Source organism: Hippopotamus amphibius, chromosome 12, assembly GCF_030028045.1.
Source record: "Hippopotamus amphibius kiboko isolate mHipAmp2 chromosome 12, mHipAmp2.hap2, whole genome shotgun sequence".
NCBI classification, from domain to species: Eukaryota; Metazoa; Chordata; class Mammalia; order Artiodactyla; family Hippopotamidae; genus Hippopotamus; species Hippopotamus amphibius.
The window spans coordinates 24984315-25000504 of NC_080197.1; the positions used below are offsets into that span (position 1 = coordinate 24984315).

General features: G+C 40.5%; 1 protein-coding gene across 3 annotated transcripts in view; it reads right to left on the minus strand.

Moving 5' to 3' along the window:
* The window catches only part of LOC130832536 (myosin-7B), a 110606-nt gene that overhangs the window by 87053 nt on the left and 7363 nt on the right, over positions 1–16190 (minus strand). The window lies entirely within an intron of this gene.

The window sequence follows — 16190 nt, forward strand, 5'->3', positions numbered from 1 at the left end:
AATACTGTGGTCAAACAAAACTATTAATGAGAGATTTAGCTGACGGGCTACAAATTGGGAACCCTTGCTGCAGACTCAACTACTTCCCTTTCACCTGGAGGCCATATGGTATGGGACAACTCAAGGTATACGATCTTCTCATCCTTGTCTTCCAGGAAACCTTCTGCGACTACCTTACCCTTATACTCTCCAAATTTATTGTAATCCATTACTGATTCAAAAAATATTTAGAATTAGACTACTTTCCTTCACATCTACTTCTACCATCATAGTCCAAAATCACCATTAGGTAAGTCAGATCATGTCATTCCTCTGCTCAAAATGCTCAGATATCTTCCCATGTCATTTTTTAAATAAATTTATTTATTTATTTATTTATTTATTTATTGGCTGTGTTGGGTCTTCATTGCTGCACATAGGCTTTCTCTAGTTGTGGAGAGCAGGGGGCTAACTCTTCGTTGCAGTGCACGGGCTCCTCACTGAGGTGGCTTTTCTTGTTGCAGAGCACGGGCTCCAGGCGCATGGGCTTCAGTAGTTGCGGCACACAGGCTCAATAGTTGTGGCTCACGGGCTCTAGAGCATAGGGTCAATAGTTGCGGTGCACGGGCTTAGTTGCTCCATGGCACGTGGGATCTTCCCGGACCAGGGCTCAAACCTATGCCCCCTGCATTGGCAGACAGAGTCTTAACCACTGCTCCACCTAGGAAGTCCCTTCCCACATCATTTTGAGTAAAAGTCCTCACACTGGACTACTAGTTCCTACATGATCTATTCCCTCATTACCTCTCTGTCCTCAGATACTCCCATTCTCTCTTCCTCTCCCTCTCTCTCTGCTCCAGCCACACAGCCTTCTTACTGTTTGGCAAGAACACCAAGAACAGTTAACCTCAGAGCTTTTGCCCTCCACTTGAGCATTCTTCCCCCAGATAGCCACAGGACTTAGTCCCTATCTTTGAGTTACTGTTCAAATGTTGGCTTCTCGGTGAGGTCATCCTTGACCACGCCATACAAAAGAGCACTGCTTGTCCACCCCTAGCCCCAGGTGCTCCAAGGTAATACCTTTCATGAAGTCTTCCCTAGTTTCCCTTTTCCCCACCTACCTCAACGCTGAAAGTTCTTTCTTCCTTCCAAGTCCCTTTATCTCACTTTCCTTGTGATCTACTGGTTCTACCTTGTATTACATTTATTGGGGCCTTTTCTTCCCCATTATACCCTGGGCTCTTGAAGGGCAGGGATCATGTCTTCTTCGTTTCTGTCTCCTCTAAGTGCAGTTGGCACAGTAAGTACTTAAGGTTCATGATCAAATCAGTGAAAAACTTATAACTGATTAATACAGGGAAGACTGGAGCTCTCCTCTTTATATGACAAGGATAGTCATTGGATTGGAGATTTTAGTTCCCTAGACTAGCAGAAAAGTAAGGCACAAGATAGGAGGAAAGAGCTGAGGAAAAAAAATAAGTGGGGAAAACTGGGTTCTTCACAGAAGCCTCAGAAGGCAGGATCTAACCTAGTGGGTTAGGTCTTCCAAAGGAGAAACACCCAGATGAGAGGAGTCAAATATGTTATAAGAGGAAGACTGGACCGATCTGTTTAGCCTGGAGGTGAGAAGACATTGAGAGACATGATAGTAAGTCTCAAGTATCTGTATCTCTGTTGCCTTCACCCTAGTACAAGCCACCTTCATCTCTTGCCTGGATGACCACAATGGTCCCAAACTGGTCTTCCACTTCACTCTTGCCCCCTAACAATCCCTACGTAAACCAAAATGATCTATTATAAACACAAACCAGACTACAGCACCTTGTGCTTAAAACCCTTCAGTGGCTTCCGCTGCATGTAGAAGAAAATCCAGATTTTTACTGTGCCTTGTATCTTCTCCAACTCATCCTGTGCCACTGACCCGTTCTGCTTAATAGACTCCAAACATATTAGCCTTCTGACTGATAGAACATGCCATGTTCTTTTATTATCTTTCCTGAACATTTCGAGTGGTTTGCTCTACCTCATGTTTCAGATCTCAGTTGAACTGTCACTTCCCTAGTTAGGCTTTCCATGGCCACCTCAAGTAGCACTAGCCTGTCCTCTTATTCTTCATCACAAAACTGTTTATGTTTTTCATATTATTTTTCTCAAGCTGTAATTATTTTATTATTTATATATATATATTTTTTGCTAATTGTCTCCCCTACCAGACTGTACACTTCCTGAAGGCAGAGACCAAGTTAGTCTTGTTCACTGCTGAATCCCCAGTACCTTGCAAAGAACCTTGTATATAGTAGGTGCTCAATAAATACTTGCCAAATGAATGAACCTGAAGGATAATTACGGGAAAGAAGCAAACTAGCATTTTGTAACTATTAATGGAAGAGCTAGGTCAACTGGGAGAGTTCAATATAAGGAAAGCCTTTCTAAATGTCAGAGCTGTCCAGAAGCATAGGATCGTGCAGGTTGGACCAGGGAAACCCTGACATCTACTTGATCATTCTTGAGGGAGTGGGGTCCTTGGAATTTTCATTTTATAAGCAACCCATGTGATTCATGTTCAGTGAAGCTTGAGACAACATTTAAGGCCCTTCCAACTTTGAGATTCTTTGATTTTGTAAAATTAAGAAATACTGTGTTCTATGACCCATTAAGCACTGCACAAATGTGAAGCACTTAGATATAAGTATACCCTCAAGTCACTTTCCCTTTCACTAAGGGAGCAGGGAGTGGGAGCAATATAACTTGACCAATTAGCAGCTTAATGTTCCTTCTGGGTACTCCTGGCTGAACAGAGAAAAAGGCTGGAGGAGGAGGTGGGAGGAGGCAAATACCAAAGACTGAATCATAAATCACTCAGAATGCCAGAGAAGGATAAGGCTTTTGATGTTTACCACCCTTATTTACAGATAAGAAACCTAATGCACAGATGGGAAGTGAGGGCCTTGATGTTACTTAGCACATTAGTAGCAGCATTATTCTAAAGCACAGCTATCCAATATGGTAGCCACAAGCCACATATAGTTATTGAACACTTGAAATGTGGTGGAGGAACTGAATTTTAATTTAATTTAATTTAACCTATTTTAAATATTAACAGTCACCTGTGGCTAGCTCTAGAGTCTGTATGTCTGTAGTTCAGGGCATTCTCCTGCTAAATGACAAGGCCTCTAAATGGGGGATGTTGTTTCCAAAACCAGAATTGGCATAAAGAAGAAAATCAAAGTGCAGGAGTCCTGAGAACTGTGGAGTTAAAGTCCATCAAGGGTGGATTTTAGTACAGCTATAATCACCCAAGAGAATTGAAAACATACATCCACAGAAAAACTTGTACACAAAGGTTTATAGCAGCATTCTTCGTGACATCAAAAAGTGAAAACAATCCAAATACACATCAACTGAAGAATGGATACATAAAATGTGGTATATCCATAAAATGGAATATTATTCTGCATAAAAAGGAATGAAGTACTGATCCATGCTACAACATGGATGAACCTTGAAAAGATTATGCTAAGTGAAAGAAGCTAAACACAAAAGACCACATATTGTATGAGTCCACTGAGGTGCAATGTCCAGAAGAGTCAAAACCATAGAGACAAAAAGTAGATTAGTGGTTACCTAGGGCTGAAGCAAGGAAAGTTGGAAGAAAATGAAGAGTGATTGCTAATGCATATGGGGTTTCTTTTTAGGGTGGTGAAAATGTTCTAAAGTTGATTGTGATGATGTGTGGGAAGACATTCAGGAGCCTTTCTGAAACCTTGAAAATGTTAAAGTATGTGGGCCGAGCGATGGCATTCAGAATGTCCTGCTTGAGCAGTGGAGGAGCTGAGGGTGTGGGGCGTGGAGACTAATATCATCCTGTTTGGCCCTGAAGGGTGGCTGGTTCGCCAAAGAGGGTAAGATTCCTCAGAGGAGGAACAACCTAAGACAGGCACAGTCGCAGAGGGGCCAACAGGGGTGGGGCACCGACCCCTAATATCCGAGAGAGGTCTCCTGCCCCCAGGGCTGTTTTGCTCTCCACGCCCAGCTCAAATCCACACCTGCTCAACTAGGACCCAGGAGGCAAACAAAGATAATTGCCCCAGTCATGTGAGGCCTTTGATTGTTTATGGGTGTAACCTGAGAATGTTAGCCAACGAACTCAATGAAAGCAACGTGGGATGAGTCAGCAGGGCTCTTGATCCAGAGGTCTTGAGCCCCCAGGTCCCACTTTTCTCTTCAGTCTGTGTCTGTGTTTTCTTCAAGCTTGGGGCACCCGTCACTCACCTCAAGTCGCCGAGCTGGTCTCGGCAATGATGGTTGCACAACTCTCTGAATATGCTAAAAGTCACTGAATTGTACTTTAACTGGGTAAGTTATATGCTATAAATTATATCTAAAATTTTTTAAAATGTGATTTTGGTTAAATTGCGATAAGCACACAGATTAATTTGGGAAAAAAAGCAGACATCTTCACAAATCTTCCTTTCCCAAAAGATTGTACCTTAGCACACTCATTCACTCATTCATACTGTTCATTCATTCATAGTCTCTTTCTATTTGCCTCAAGACTTGGCATTTATCTATTCTATTTTTAGCATTATAGTCATCTGTATACACCTGTTTCCCTCACTGGACTGTGAGTTCCTTAAAGGCAGACAGGACATCCTTTTATTTCTTTCCTCCCCGGTGCCTAGCACAAAGTTTTAAAGGGAGTGGGCACTTAATACATAATTGCAAAATGAGTGAATGAATAAACTTCTCTGCTCACATGATCAGCCAGATCTAGGCTGATCAGAGTGAGGAAACTTGGAAGGAACCAGGGGATTAGAGAGGATACAAAAGATGAAGACAGATGCTAAACAAGCAGGGGGAAATGGTAGACACAGACAGGAAAAAATTTTAACAGTTATGGAATGTGATTTGGAAACATATCAAGAAGTTTCTTGAGCCCTGACATGGGCTCAGTTCCGAACTCTGCCACAGAAGAGACTGGAAGAAGCCCCTGGATATGAGGTTCAGGCTGTGGGACACATGCTTTGCAATTTGAGCTGTTATTACACCTTGTTCTCCTGCCAGCTATTTTCAGGCCTTGATCCAGAGACCTTGTGCCTGTTGCCCTTGGCCAAAGTGGCTTTGTTGCCAGGTGGATTCTACACATCTTCTCTATTGAGAAGGCAGATGTGGGTCAGTATAGAAGGTAACCCTTTTCCCACTGCCTACATGCCTACTTACAGGAGGGAAATCATACACACTCATTCCTACCATCCAATTGTTCCTACCATGTTAGTCTTCCTCAAAACAAGTGAATGAGGGCAGTCCTCTTAACTCCTTTATTATCACAGCATTTGGAATGTGGCCTTAAACAGGAATATTGCCTGGGTTAGAAAAAGAAAGTGGGAAGAACAGCCAGGGACAACATACTACATGTATATCAAGTCTCTCAAGTATCACAGACACATGCAAAAATATTCATGTCAATGGTTCTTTGTTATTTAGGTAGATATCATAGTTTAAATCAGTAGTTTTCAAGCTAGAGTACTCTATTCCTGTGGATACCTAAGTAGGAAAAGTTTTAAGAGAATAAGTGTCCAGAGTCTCAACTTTCATATGTAATCTTTCCTAACACTGATCTAAATTGGTTCTCCTCTCCCACTTTCTTTCTCCCACTTTATTAAAAAAAGCCATCTCTCTCTCTCATCCTAAACCTTATTATACCTACACAATGCTGAGGTTAAAAAAAAAAAAAAAAAAACCTCCAGAGTGCCAGACAAAGGGATAGTTTGTGAAGGAAGCAAATCAGAGAGCTTCCATAATAAATCAATATTGAAAGGAGTAATATCTTAAATCATGCAGGTAACAAACTCCTGGCAAGTCTACTTGACTAATTTTTCCTAGAATTATAATTCAGAAGTTAAATAATTATCACAGGTCATATACTAGCATAATTATTTTAATTGAAAAAGAAGTTAGATGGGACTTACCTGGTGGTGCAGTGGTTAAGAATCCACCTGCCAATGCAGGGGACACAGGTTCGAGCCTTGATCCAGGAAGATCCCACATGCTGCAGAGCAACTAAGCCCATGCGTCACAACTACTGAGCCTGTGCTAGAGCCCATGTGCCGCAACTACTGAAGCCTGCACGCCTAGAGCCCGTGCTCCGCAACAAGAGAAGCCACTACAATGAGGAGCCTGCACACCACAATGAAGAGCAGCCCCCGCTCTCAGCAACTTGAGAAATCCCATGTGCAGCAATGAAGACCCAATGCAGCCAATAAATAAATAAATAAAATAAATAAATAAATTTATATTAAAAAAAGTATAAGATGGGAGGCAGGAGTCAAGAAGAGGCAGATAATCACTAATGTATCTTAGGCTCCTTGATTATCATTCCTTCATTTCAGAGGCAGGAGAATGGGTCTTAGTTTCAGAGAAATGAGATTTTACTAGGGAAAAAAAAAAGAACAAACTTAGCTGCGATAGATAACAAATAAAAATAATGAAACCTGTATGCCTGCCTCGCTGGTTTTTGTGTAGATCAAATAACAATCCAGCTAACTCCTTACACGAGTACAGTTCCCTCACCTGATCTTCACAGTTACTTCTGCAGTAGGTGGAGCAGGTATTATTATCCCTGTTTTAAAGATACAAGAAGTCCAGAGGAAATGAATTGCTAGGGCCACACAAGGAGAAGTAAGGAGAAATCTGTAACTAGCTTCCAGGTTTCTGACTTCCAGGCTAGTGTTTGTTCCACTATACCAATTTGGAGTATACCTAAATGAACATGGAGAAGCCTCTCCCTTGAGAATCTCCAGGAGTACTGTGAAGAAGCAGAGAAGATCCCATCCACTTTGAGCTTTAGACTGTGGTCAAGACCATACCCACCAAGATCTCTTCAGTGTGCTGAGGACTTCCTGAAAGATCCAAAACCTCAGGCAAGGAAGCCCACATATGTCTACATTCACAGTCCTTGGCAATGCCCAAGTGTCACAGGAGCACTTGTACATCCATTTGCTCCTAAAGACATGTCCCTATTCCCCCTGGAAATAAGAGAAAACACATTGTCCCCAACATTTCCTTCCTAAATAAAATTCTGGCTCAAAAGTAAAAATCTTAACCCCATCAGGTTGTGAGCTCCATTAGGACAAGGACCAGATTTTTCTTGCTTATTGCTATAGTCTATGTACTTTGTACAGTGCCTGACATTTCTATAAATATCTATAAAATTAATTTTTTAAAAACCTGTTGTTAGAAGCTAGTAGGTTGTCCATAGAGCATGGCTATCCATAAGTTGAACCCTTACCTAACAGCATATACAAAAATCAAGGACCTAAATGTAAGACCTAAAAGAATAAAAGTCAAAGGAAAAAATAATCTAACGACAACAACAGCTCTGCTGCTAGAAGCTAATAGACCGTCTATGGAGCATCGGTATGCATATACAAATAAAATTAGGTTTCTGTCATTGGATGTCATATTTGGATTCTCTGACTTAAAACAGATAAGACAAAATAGAAACAGACTCACAGATGCAGAGAAAAAACTAATGTTGCCATAGGGGAGAGGGGTAGGGAGAGGAGCAAAATATGCGAAGGGGATTAAGAAGTACAAACTACTAGATATAAAATAAATTACAAGGACATAATGTTCAGCACAGGGAATACAGTCAATATTTTAACAACTTTTTTTTGCAGTATAATCCATAAAAACATCAAACTACCACAGTTTGAACACTTGAAACTAATAATATTGCAAGTCAGCTACACCTCAATAACAATAACAATAATAATAATAATAATAATAATAAAAGATAAGACAGTAATCGTCAAGGGTAACTGAAACTAAAAGTTCAACAAGAGGCCTGTGTGCTCATTTGGATAGATTTCCACACATTAAAACATGGTCAAAAAAGAAACACTGGTTTCAAAAATGAGCCTCTCATCAAAAATCAATCAGAAATGCAGGTATTAATATGCTATAGAAACATTTCCTGCAAGGATGACTCTATGTTATGTATTCTAGAGCAAATAAACAAATCATGATTCTCTAATAAAACCACAGGGCCTTTAATAAACAGATCAGACTTTAGAACCCTAGATGAGAGCTGTTCTCAAAGCCTTACATCCCAATTGAAATTCTCTTATCCCTGGGCAGGAATAAAACAATGACAGGGAAACAAATGGACAGGGAAAGAGCTCTGGATTATAAGTCAAGAAAACTGGATTTTTAGGTCAAACTTCGCTACTGTTCAAGTGACAGCTTTTGCAAATCATCTCACTTCTCTGGGTCTCAGCTGCCTCAACTGTAAATGAGTGGAATATTTCATTAAATGTGCTTTCTAAGTCTAGATTTTATTATTCATTCTGGCTGAGAGCAAGAGAGTTGGCAAGTGAGAATTGGGAAAAGCTTCACAATGAAGATGGCACTTCAAATGGTTCTTAAAGAATAAACAGGATTTAGACTGGCCCAGAAAAGGAACTGACAAATTCAGGGAGAAAGGAACAAGATCGGCTTAAATGCAGAAGCGGAGGTTCAAGGTATCAGACACTAGGGATCATTACCAGTGACCAAACTCTCCCATACCAAGTCCAGGAAAAGGAAGAAGGCCCATCTTCAGCTCCAAGCCTTCTGTACTTACTATTGTAAATGTGAGGCTGCCCTAAGGCAAGAACCCATGCTCCCACCTAACTACCTGCACTCTTCAAAGGACAAGAGGCCAGTACTGGGTTCCTCCCCTTCCCCAACCTCTCCTAGTTGCCTTGCCACTGCAGTTCCCTACATTTATGATAGAAATTCTGAAGGTCAGTAACAGAAGTAACTTTAGCAAGTATCCTGTTCACCCCTGACGGTTTACAGGTGAGATAAAGAAGGCTCAAAAAAAGGGCATTATCTAAAGCCATTCTCCTCATTAAATATTTACTTAACACACCCATATAAGAAGTCAGCCCAGTCAGGCCTCAAGATAGTCTCCATTTATTATACACTTATTATTACATATGTTAGTACATATAATAATATATTAACATATATACTATTATTACCATAATAATAACTACTATTCATATCCCACCTACTTCCAAAAACTGACTAGTGACTTGGACAGCACAGCCTACTTGTTTCATTTTCACCACTTTAGGGAGGGGCTCTTTAAGGCACCAAGGGTCATGAAACTTAGGGAGAATTGAGAGAAGAAAATCAGAGATCCACCTTAAACATAAAATCCTCCAGTCCTCCACAATCTACCCACCTGATTCAAGGGGAGAAAGATTGTTCCCAGCAATAGTTATTTCCCCACATATCTCCCATTAGTTTAAAGTGTTTAAGCTAAAGTGTTCACATTACCAGGCAAGGAGTGCAGACTCTCTTCCTCAGCCTCTTCAACCTGAACCTTCTAAAAATCCTCCTTTTCTTTAACCATCTCAACACAAGCCCAGCCTGCCTACCGAGTCTCACAGAGTCACTGCAGGTTTCAACAGAACTTCTAAAAACCACTTCCTCTTCAGAAACAATCATAGAATCCTAAAACGTCAGTGCTGGAAGGGACCTCTCAGAGTATTAGTACTTCATTCCCACCACTTCCACAAAGGGAAGGCCCAGAGAGGGGAAGAGAATGGTCTGAGGCCATCTTCTTTCTCAAATAAGTGTTCTTCCGTAGCAAGTACAGTAGACCCTTGAACAACATGGGGGTTAATCTGCATATAACTTACAGTCACCTCTCCATCCCTTGATTCCTCCACATCTGCTGATTAAATACCAACCACAGACCATGCAGTACTGTAGTATTTACTGTTGAAAAATATCTGTGCAAAAGTGGACCCATGCAGTTCAAACCCACGTTGTTCAAGGCTCAAATGGTATATTTTAATAAGTAAATACACTATAATGAAACCATTGGAGATACAGATGGAAGACAAAAAAGTCCCTCCATTCCCATATCACTGAAATGAACTCCAGGACATGGACCTAGATAATTAACAGAGTCCTTGGACATGAATGCTAAGACAACACACTCTAGGACTCTGGTTTTCCATGTCACCTTGACGATTCTCTCCCTGTCAGACCATGGGCTTATCTCATCTTCCCAACCATCCTCACCTCCTCAAATACACACACTCACACAAACCCCACCAGGATCTTGAGGGTTTTAAATATCATATTTTGGAATTCATACTCAGGAACATACTGTATTCCTGAGAGCAGAGCTTCCATCCTAAGGTCAATCCTAAAGTCACCTGCTTCTCAGAAGTTTCTAAGGAAGGACTGAACAATAGCCAGAGCCTGTGGAGAGAGATTTCAGTGATTTCAGCTGAGGTTGAGGGGGGAGATGGTGCAGAGATAATGACAGCCATAAGCACCCAGAACAAAAAGTGGAAGGAATGGACTATACCAAATTTTTTGGGCTTTGGAGATTGGGCTCCTCTTCTGGAATAACCTAGAGACTAAGAGGCTCATATAAATCACCAGAATAACAGCCATCAACCACTCTTTCCACCCTCTCCCCATATACCCTTTACTAAATCCTCCAATCTCCCACTGTTCGCCAGTATCCCTTTAACCAGCCAGCCCCCACTCCTTGAGCTACCTCTAATATCCCTCACTGACTATCTTTCCCTGAATGATTATTCTAATAACTTTGTCACTTCTTTTTGTTTTTAATATTTATTTATTTGGCTGCATCTGGTCTTAGTTGCGGCTTGTGGGATCTTCGTTGCTGCGTGTGGCATCTGTTGTGGCATGCTGGATCTTTAGTTGCGGCATGTGGGCTTTAGTTCCCGAGCAGGGATCAAACCTGGGCCCCCTGCATTGGGAGCACGGAGTCTCAACCACTGGACCACCAGGGAAGTGCCTGCCACTGATTTCCTTCTCACACATATACACATAAATCCCCACTAACGCCTCTATCTACCATGCTAGGGAGAAGAAAGTGCAAGAGAGGTTGATACTAAAGTCTTGTTTAGAGGGCAAATTTAGCCTTTGGATCAGATGACTGTGTGCCTTTGAAAGAGGTAAAGTGTTATAAAGAATAAGGGGACCCTTAACTCTGTCTCCCCACCACCTACACACCTAGTTACCTATGTTGGATTCTTTCCTCTAAATTATTCTAAAATTTTATCATTCAATTCCATTCCCACCAGCAATATCCCAGTTCAGGCATCTCTACCTTGAATAACAAAACTCAGCTCTCTGGCTTTCCATATGAATCCAGATTAATCTTCTTAAGCCCAGCTGTAACCCCATCATTACCCTGCATAAAATCTTTTCATAGGTCTCCAAAAATAGTCACGCTGTCCCATTCCTGGACCTCATCCACCATTGAAGACAACCTTGACTCCTCTTTCTCTCACTCCTCACATCCAATCCAAGTCAGCAAATTCCATGGGCTCTTCACTCAAAATAGATCCAGCTTTTGACCACTTCTAACCACCTTCAAGCTACTACTAAAGTTGAAATCACCATCATTTTTCACCTGGATTTCTATAAAAGCCTCATAATTGGTCTCTTGTCCTTCTACAGCCTATTTTCAATACAAACATAGATTCTAAATATGTCAAATCATTGTCACCTCTATGCTCAAGATTGTCCAGTGGTTCTCCATTTCACTGTGAATAAAACCCAAAAGTCTTTTAAGGTTCTATACAATCTAGTGTCCTGCTGACCTCATTCCCTACTACTTTGTTTTTCTAATACTGCTTCAGCTACACTAATTTCCTAGTTAGTATTCAAACGCACTAGGTAGCAGAACACTCCCGTCTCAGGGTCTCTGCACTTGGTCCTCCATGTGCCTGGAATATTTCCCTTTCCCAACCCAACTATGTGCATGACACTCTCCATTTCCTCCATATCTCTGCTCAAATGTCACCTTTATCAGAGAGTGCTTCCCTTATCAATCCCCATTCTTTGCTGTCATTCCTTTTTTCCTTAAACTGCTTGGTATTTTTCTATAGCAGTTATCACTACCTGTCATATATTTATTGGTTTGTTTGTTTATTGTCTATCTCCTTAAGCTAGAATATAACTTCCATGAGGGCAGAGAGTTTGTCTGTTTGTTCACAATACTGCCTGGTACATAGTAAGTTCCTAATAAGTATTGAATGAATAAATTGTTCCCTGCATAAACCCTTTACTCTAGACAGACTTGGGCATCTCACTGCCCCAATATAATAATGGTGGCTAATATCTGAGTGCTTTCAATGTGCCAGGAATTGGACACATGGGTTTGTTATCCTTTTCAATCCTGTTCAATTGACAACTCCTTGAGATAAAAACTATTTGTATTCATATTTTACAGTTGAGAAAACTGAGGCCCAAAAAGGTTAAGTAACCTGTACAGAACCATAAAGCTAGTTAGTGGCAGAAACAGGATTCAAATTAGGTTAGTTTGATACCAAAACACATTCTCCTAAATTTTATGTTATACTGCCTCCCTGCAATGCTTTCTCCCTTCTGTGAACTATCTGTAAAAGTGGCTGTTTGCAGTTTAACCCATAATAGCTTTCAGGCTATTTCATGTAGGCCTATTTGGTTTTCCCAAATAGAATGTAAATCTATTTTACATTCATTAAAGGGTCTGGGCCATTTAAACCTGATAACACATTTTATTTTACATTTTAAAGCAAATTAAAGTTAATTTAACTAATATGACTAATTTCTCTTTTCACTGGTCACAGGCAAATACTGCGCAACTAGAATAATGAAGTACAGTAGACCCTTCAACAACATGGGTTTGAACTGCACAAATCCACTTACATGCAGATTTTTTTAAATTGTAAATACTACAGTACTACACGATCCACCCTTGGTTGAATCTGCAGATGTGGAACCCTTGGATACAGAGGATATGGAGGGTCAGCTATAAATTACATGCAGATTGGATTGTGCAAGGGTTGGGACCTCTAACCCTCGACTTGTTCAAGGGTCCACTGTAGTATCATATAGGTAAAAAGAGTAGTGAGGATATCTGAAGATTAGTCTCAGCTCTGTCTCCAAGCAGGCTTATCACCCTTAAGCAAATCACTTAGCTTCTCTGCTCCTTAATCTACCCATTTGTAAAGAGAGCTGGCCTAGATGGACTCTAAAATAGTCACTTAAAATTCTAAAAATACTATTATTCCATTAATATTTACAATGTGTCAAGCCCAAAGTAAAAGCCCAAATTCTTCCTTAATATTGTTCTATTTTGGCTAACTGGAATACTTTCCTAAGAGCACTATTTCCTTTGTGAATTATTTCAGTATGTATATAAGATATGCCCTAAAATAAGAAGTGAGCTACAAATGTGGTTTTCTTATGCCACTATAGCTATCTAAATACCTAGGATGAAAAGAAAGTCATACTATGGCTCCATAAGAAGTATATATATATATACTTTAAAAACATTAATAAAAGTTAGAGCAGGAAGAAGGTGGGCTCCAAGACAAAGGACAAAGGGGAAAAAGAGGACTTCATAGAATAGATATGACAGAGAATTTGAAAAATACTGAGTATGTGATAAAGGCAAATGGTGTAAGAAAAATGGCAGGCAATTTTTAACTTCTGTGAAAACAAAAATCTTTACATAAAGGGAAATGCAATCGTGATATATTTTTCTAAAATAAGCATTGATTTTAAATTAATTTAAAAACAGGTATAATTATATTGAGAAGATAAGAGAAAGAAGTTAGAGGAGTATACAAGAACTGAATTTTCATCTATCATAAAAGGAAGTCAATACTTTCTAAAAAAAAGATGAAGAAATGGCAGTGTAAACATATTATTTTAAAATATGGAGGCAGGACTTCCTAGGTGGCGCAGTGGGTAAGAATCTGCCTGCCAATGCAGGGGACATGGGTTCAATCCCTGCCCCAGGAAGATACCACATGCCGCAGAGCAACTAAGCCTGTGTGCCACAATTATTGAGCCTGCGCTCTAGAGCCCGTGAGCCACGACTATTGAGCCCACGCGCCTTAGAGCCCGTGCTCTACAAGAGAGGCGACCGCAATGAGAAGCCTGCGCACCACAACGAAGACTAGCCCCCACTCTCTGCAACTAGAGAAAGCCTGTGTGCCGCAACGAAGACCCAACACAGCCAATTAAATGAATAAATAAATAAATTTATATAAAAAAATATGGAGGTAAAAACGGGAAGTAACCAAATATCTGGCATATTTGCACTTTACTTTCTTTTAACAAATGTGATTTATTTGTAGCTTGAGAATTGAATAATAATGGCCCATATGGTACCTGTCTCCCATTCTTCTCCCCTGTACCATAACACCAAACATAGGGTTGAGTACCCAATATCTTTAAAAATTCTTATTGGTTGAATGACCAATGTAAAAATGGAGTGAAATGTCTTGTTATAGAGTTACAGAATTTTGCACTGGAAGTAAATGTAGAGATTATATAATTGAGTGCTGCCCAAACTGGTGTTCCATGGAATATTGCTTCTTGTGATGTTAATAGCATGCTGCAAAAAGTGTTTGGGGCTCAAATGAACTTTAGAAATCCCATGTTAAAATTAATCAGGTGTCTTTACTGTAGGACTTCTTGGAGCCTTTACTATATTAATATACATTGGGAATCCCACAAAAGTAATTTATTATGTAGTGTTTCTCAGTCTCATTTGTTTCATAAATCAAGAAGTCCCTGCTAATATGTCTAGTAATTAGTCGTTCCTAGAGCATTCCTGGGAAAACACTGATCTAATCTACTCCTTTCATTTTACAAATGTGCAAAGACAGGCTCTGTTCAGGTATGGATGACAGGGGCCTCAGGATTCTGCAGCAGTATTCCATGACTGAGCAACTCTGGCCTGTGTTTTTTCAGTCTTTTATCATGCAACTGAATTATTTCAAATCAGGGAACAAATTTAGACAAAGCATCTCCTTTGCAGATCTTTAAGGTTTTCTGATCCCTAAGGAACCTAGGAGGTGGGCCCAAGTGTCAGCTGGAGCTCAAGCATAAAGTCCCAGGGCAGGAGCTAAACAAAGTCTCAACAGGCATGATAGACCACGAATTTCAGTAGCAAAGTGACCCCAAATTGAACAATGGTAATGTGATAACAGACCACTCATATTTGTACAGTGTTTTCCAACAAATAAATAAATGCTTTTACATATTTGATTCTCATAACGATCTAGTAATAAAGACAAGGGTAGAATTACCCATTTTATGGATGAGGAAACTGACTCTCACAGAGTTAAATGCCTTGCCTATGGTTAGACAGCAAGTGAACGGCAGAGTTGGAACAAGAATCTGAATTTCCTCTCTCTCAGGTTACGGCTTTTCTCAATGTATCACAAAAACTGGGCAAATTTTTACTGAGTACCAATTTAATTATTCCATGAAATACCAGCCTGCTCCTATTGGCTCACTTAAAAAGAAATAGAGGACTTTCCCGGTGGGGCAGTGGTTAAGAATCTGCCTGCCAATGCAGGGGACACGGGTTCAATCCCTGGTCCGGGAAGATTCCACATGCCGCGGAGCCACTAAGCCTGTGCGCCACAACTACTGAGCCTGTGCTCTAGAGCCCGTGAGCCACAACTATTGAGCCCATGTGCTGCAACTACTGAAGCCTGCGTGCCTAGAGCCCATACTCTGCAACAAGAGAAGCCACTGCAATGAGAAGCCCGCACACCGCAATGACAAGTAGCCCCTGCTCGCCTCAACTAGAGAAAGCCCTGCACACAGCAACAAAGGCCCAATGCAGCCAATAAATAAATAAATTTATTAAAGAAAAAAAGAAAGAAATAGATCAATTCTCAAAGTGCTCATGGTTGGTGGCAGAAGCAACACCCCAATAACTGGAGGTCCTATTTCAGGTTCATTTTAGTAACACCTCCTCTAAGCTATGTTGCTAGGAGGAGGGAGCCTTAGTTTCAGTGGAGGAGGCAGCATGGCCTAGTGTTAAAAGCAAGGTATCAGATAGACTTGGGTTTGAATCCTGGCTCTACCAATTACTTACCCTATGAAGTTATTCACTATGAAGCACAGATGCATGCTTCATTTCTTCAGCTATAAAATGGAGCTAAGAATACCTACTTTGCAAAGCTGTTGAGAGGAGAGTATAAGAAATCAGAAGGATAGTATAGTATCATGGTTAAGAGTATAGACTCTGGAATTGTATCTCAGGCCTGCTTCTTACTAGTTGTACGACTTCAGATAAGTCATTTATTTACATCTCCGAATTTCAGTTTTCACACATGTAAAATGAAAATAAATAATGTATTCTTAGTTGCTGTGAGCAT